This window comes from Pleurodeles waltl, chromosome 2_2 (assembly GCF_031143425.1).
Source record: "Pleurodeles waltl isolate 20211129_DDA chromosome 2_2, aPleWal1.hap1.20221129, whole genome shotgun sequence".
In the NCBI taxonomy this organism is placed as follows: domain Eukaryota; kingdom Metazoa; phylum Chordata; class Amphibia; order Caudata; family Salamandridae; genus Pleurodeles; species Pleurodeles waltl.
In genome coordinates this window covers 174,178,195-174,184,194 of record NC_090439.1, presented here as the reverse complement: position 1 = coordinate 174,184,194, position 6,000 = coordinate 174,178,195, and positions in this window count along the sequence as shown.

Sequence of the window (6,000 nt, the reverse complement as noted above, 5' to 3'; positions counted from 1 at the left end):
GGAACTTTCACACTGTTTTGAACAGCATAAGCAGTACAAATTAATGTCATTTACCTTTGACGGCGGACCCTCTACCATGGCTCTGTTTGCTGATGCTTTCCATAGTTCAAAAGAGAAAGAAAGACAAACTATTAGTTAAAAACAAAATATTGCTGCATATACGTTAAGTGTCTCTAGCTTTTTGTTTTTATTAACCTGGCCATTTTTGTGGCACTTGGCGGTGCCTCTGAAATCTTGAGAGTTGCATAGGTCAATCGGTGCATAACCAGCATCGGAGTTTACATGCAGCTGCTGCATGATGACAAGCTCCGGAGCAGTTTGCTCCTGAAACCCCATATCTTCATATACCAGTGAGTTAGGAGGGGCTATAGATTCTTCATCATTTTCATTGTCAATGCAATTCTTTTCAGAATTTCATTCAACAAACAAGGTGTCATTGCCACTGCTATCACCAGTAATTGGGGATATCAGCTAAGGTAAATCCTTGAGGCTGAGCTTTTTAAGCCGACGGCAGAGGTCCTCTTGAAAACTCATAATGTCGTAGCCCCTATCTTTAGGGGTGCCCATTACCAATGGTGTTAGGCTACAATAATATCTATCGATATTGTTCAATCCGCCTTCAGAGGCCACCTTTTTGATGAGGTGGTTGTATCTCTTCATAATGACAGAGCAATCTCTTTCAGGATGGGGCTCCTGGGTTTAGCATAGGTCACTTAGGAGGCTCCTTATATATGCATTCTACAGATCAAAAAGGGCCTACTTCTCTACAGCACATCACAGACACCTGCTCTCCATGGGGCTCTGATTCGTTGAGGGCTGGCGTATAACCCTGACCATGTGTTAGAATCCTGACACATGACTAACACGTGTTCAGATGATGTCACAACCCACCTGACCGCCACATACACCTACATAAGTTCCGGGAAGGGCTCTCAGTCATTGAGGACATCACTTGGGCACCCGTCACTTTTGAGTTTGATGAGTAAAGGTATCCCTGTATTCTACCACTGGCTTATCAACATCATAGACCACTTACATACATCCTAAATTGACAACCACATGGCACAATCCTCACTGACCTCAATTTAAATGGTTATTTAATCAGAACTGGGAATGCTTTTGGAATTACAGATAAAAAGGTTGACACAAACATTGTATTGCTACTGTACGAAGACTCTCGTGATCATCCAGATTAAAATCTGTTTTTTCACTGCATTGATGTCAACAGTGGATAACGTTTTTTCCCACTTTCTGTCATCACAAGGAGAAGTGCTCACGTCTTCTTTTCTGCCCACATCGTTCGGGTCTTTAGAGACCCATTTGTCACATCAAAAAGGCAGTTGGTAGCCACGTCCAGCTTCTTCTGCCTCTTTCAGATCACCAACGACCCAAGGAAGTGTCTCGGTGGTCCTCCACTTGACAAAACAGACCTGCACTGACAGGACAAAGCAACCTGCATTTATGAACAGCTTTCCCAAAGCCACTATCAGTGAGATACCAGCTGTGTAGAGTGCAGGTCTGAGCAGGGAAGGGTGGAATTAAGCAGAGGGTGATGGGTGTAAGCAGTCACCTACTGTAATTTATATTTTGATGAAGACAAGAGTGGATCATTTCTAGGTAGTGGGTCAGATGGTTGTAGGTGGCCAGGTAGTTATTTTTCAATTGGGGTGTGTGTGGAGGAGGGCTTGTTTTGAGAGTATTGAGGGTGGGTGGCAGGAGACTAGGATTTTTTTCATTTCAACATTTAGGGGCAACCCATATCATATTGGATCCTCATTATTCCTCAGCTCCTAATAGTAGGTGGGAAGCAGAGGCATTTTATTTTGGGGGGTGAAGGATATATACAACATGAAATTAAAGATGGCTAAAATGCAAGTAACAGACATTCATTTTTCACTACAGGGTTCTGAGTGATATCATAGTAAACTCAAACTTCACTCCTATTTTTTTCTGTTTGATTTCACTCAAAAATACAATTGGCATTAGTAGTGTGGTCATTTAGCAGTCTCCATGAACATAGTGTCCACCCTGCATACATGGCCACTCTAGTGGTAGAAGTATGCCACACCTGTGTGAAAATGACCAGTAAAGTAAAAGGATGGCTGCCTCTTAGCAAACATTTTAGTCACTTGCACTTATTGTTTTACAAATATTGTACTGCTACCACCTGAATCCCCTTTGTACAACACTGGGGGGATTCACAACGGTATTTATATTCAATCCTGACCATTTTTATGGCCATCAACGATCCTTTTGTCCACAAACCCTCTTTGGCCTTGAAAATTGGACTCTGTATGCAGAAAGTGACTTTTGACCAGCAGTGGCTCTTGGCGGAAGAGCATCGACCCCCCATCCACCTACCAGCAGCAGCAGCAGCTGCAGCTGCAAACCTTTCAAAAAAAGATAATAAATTATGTTTAATACTGTTTCATTTTTAAAGGCAGCCATGGGGGATGACAGGGACAGAGGGGTAGTGCTGTGCACTCCCATCAGTGCGCATGTGTGTTTGGCTGGCTGTCTCGGGCTGGCCAAATACACATGCCACTGAACTCTCTCCAGCCTGGCACTGTGTGGCCGGGTTGGAGACAGCAAGCCTGGGCTCCCAGTGTGCCTGGGAGCGGAAAGTCAGGGCACTCCAGACAATCCTAATGCTGCTTTAATGCTGCCGGCAGCATGAGAACAGCGTTAGGCTTGGCCGCAGAGCAGGCTGGGACCCCTTGCCTGCAAGTGGAGCCATAAGAGTGACGGGAGGTAAGTTTTTTTTAATTTAACGTTTTCCTTTGTTGTGTGTCCCCTTCCTCCGCCATGCGCTGCACTGCCCCGCCCCTTTAACTTGCCCTGACCCACACCTGCTTTTGACCATACCCTGTGTTGTGCCCCCATAGCTATCAACCCAGCTGTGCAATGCCTTTGGCTATGTTCAGTGACACTGAGGCTCATTCCTTTTTTTTTAAACAAACATCTGCTGATCTAATATTGAATCCATGAACCCAATGATCTGTACTCTCTCTTTTTTTGATCTGTGGTATTAGTTAGCAACAACTCTTGTTCCTTCAAAATAATTTATCTTTGCATACATTTCACCTTTGGATCCAGACTCGCAAATTGTTAATTAATAGCAAATGAATGGTGAAAGTATGTAAAGAAAATCTTTCACTGCAAACTCAGCGTCTTTTTGTAAAGTAAGGCCCATATTTATACTTTTTGACGCAAAACTGCGCCAACTCAGTTTTGCGTAAAAAAAATTAGCGCCGGCTAACGCCATTCTGAAGCGCCATGCGGGCGCCGTATTTATTGAATGACGTTAGCCGGCGTTAGCCGCCGGCGCTGTCTGGTGTGCGTTAAAAAAAATGACGTACACCAGGCAGCGCCGAGGTAGGGGGAAAATGGCGTATGGGCGTCCAGAAATGGTGCAAGTCAGGCTGAGGCAAAAAAATCGCCTCAACCCGATTTGCGCCATTTTTTTACGACGCCCATCCCCCATTGAAATGACTCCTGTCTTAGCAAAGACAGGAGTCATGCCCCCTTGCCCAATGGCCATGCCCAGGGGACTTCTGTCCCCTGGGCATGGTCATTGGGCATAGTGGCATGTAGGGGGGCACAAATCAGGCCCCCCTATGCCACAAAAAAAAAAAAAAAAAAAATACTTACCTGGACTTACCTTAATGTCCCTGGGGTGGGTCCCTCCAGCCTTGGGTGTCCTCCTGGGGTGGGCAAGGGTGGCAGGGGGTGTCCCTGGGGGCAGGGGAGGGCACCTCTGGGCTCATTCTGAGCCCACAGGTCCCTTAACGCCTGCCCTGACCCAGGCACTAAAATCCGGCACTAATGCGGGTTTTTTAGACCCGCCCACTCCCAGGCGTCATTTTTGCCCGGGAGTATAAATCCCACGCAATAGCATCGGAGTCATTTTTTAAGACGGGAACGCCTACCTTGCATATCATTAAAGCAAGGAAGGTGTTCACGCAAAAAAATGACGCTAACTCCATGAACTTTGGCGCTAGACGCGTCTAACGCCAAAGTATAAATATGGAGTTAGTTTTGCGTCAAATTTGCGTCGAAAAAAACGACGCAAATTCGGCGCAAACGGAGTATAAATATGCCCCTAAATTTCTGAAATAACAACCGCACAGATTTACACTGACATACCAAAATAACTAAACATGCTAATTTCCAAGTTTAGATGCAAATACAACATAAATGGAAACTGCAAGTTAGCAATAATTGAACATTTAAATTACCAATTTCAATTAGAAATTATAAAAAAAACTAAAGCTGTTATTTTTGGGAGAATTCTATTTATTTATTATATTCTTAACCCTTGGGTGCCCGGGATGTAACGGTTATGTCCTCGGCAGCACTGCTCGGGTGGCGAGGACGTAAACGTTACATCCTGCACCCGGCCCTCAGGGGAAGCGCTCCAACTGAGGGTCTCCCACCCCCCTCTCCTGGGCAGGGTTGGAAGGGAACTCGCTTCCCCTTCCACCTCCGACCCCCGTGACTTCTGATGACGTCAGCGCGCAAACCTCAGCTTCCAATGTGATCAGAAGAGAAATGGGGTGGGGGATGGCAGAGAAGCCTTTTCTTTCCTTTGATGTCTTTCTGAGCCTTTCTGCACCCCGATAGTGAAGTGATCGGTCTGCAGAAATGCCCACCAGACACCAGGGAGTTTTATTTACATAAAGTAAACAATGAAGGGGAGCAATCCCTTAGGCAAGAGTCATCCGCCTTGGGGGGCAATTTTATTTTAGGCCATTTCTGCCCACCTTGGGGGCAGATCAGCCTATGTTTCTTAGGCCAATCTGCCCCCAAGGGAGGCAGAAACACTAGACACCAGGGATTTTTTTCTGCCAATTTCACACAAGGGGAGCGACTCCTTAGGCAAGAATCGCTCCCCTGAGGGGCAAATCTATTTAAAGCCATTTTTGCCCCCCTTGGGTGCAGATGGGCCAACTTCTGTAAGGCCCATCTGCCCCAGGGGGGGCAGAAGGCCCCCCAGAGACCAGGGAAGAATTAAAAAAAAAAAAGAGGCTGAGGGTATGGCCATTTGCCCACCCAAATAAATGGGGATAAAGTTGTTCTGCCCACCGGTGGGCAGATGTGGAAATTACCCCCAATCCACTCCCCTGGGATGCCAGGGAATTAATAAAAAATAAAAAAAATAGTGGGGTGTTGGCTACCAACCAATATAGGCATGATAAAGCCCTCTCCCCAAAAGGAGGAGGTAACAGTCTTTCAGCTCTCCCCCTGCACAATAAAAGTTCTTCTCCCAATGGCAAGCAAGAGGACTTTTGATGATTTTGGGTGTTGGTTTTACATTTGGGCCATGAGAACTTGGCCAACTCTCAAAATCGTCCCACTTGGAATGGTGAGGGCTGCACTTTTTGGACTTTGTGAACCAGGATCCAGTATTGGTTTCACACTAAAAGCACAAAGAAATAGTAAAAATGGGGTATGTCCCAGTAAAATGCCAACATGGTGTTGAAAAATGTGTTTTTCTGATTCAAGTCTGCCTGTTTCTGAAAGCTGGGAAGATGGTGATTTTAGCACCACAAAACCTTTGTTGATGCCATTTTCAGGGGAAAAGAAATATGCTTTCTTCTGCAGCCCTTTTTCCCATTAAAAAAAAAAATATATATATGTTTTAGTTGTATTTCTTGGTCTCCTCCAGGGGAACCCACAAAAAGTGGACAAAATGTTATGAAGGCCTTAGCGTGAACTGCCCCAAATAGCCCAAAAAAGACTCTGCACCTGAGAGGAAATGGCATGTCAGCAAAGGGGTTAATGCTATCAAGCAAGAACGTAAACAATGTGAAAATATTATCCATACCTATTTAATAATAACATATTACCTATAAAGATTTTTTCCTGAAAATGTTATTGATAACCACTGATAGCATAAATGAAAGATACAACAGATATGAAGAATGAGAGAAGAGGAGGAAAAACTGTTTTTGTGCGCTATATATACATTTTCTAAATAAATAAGTAAGTAAACCTACT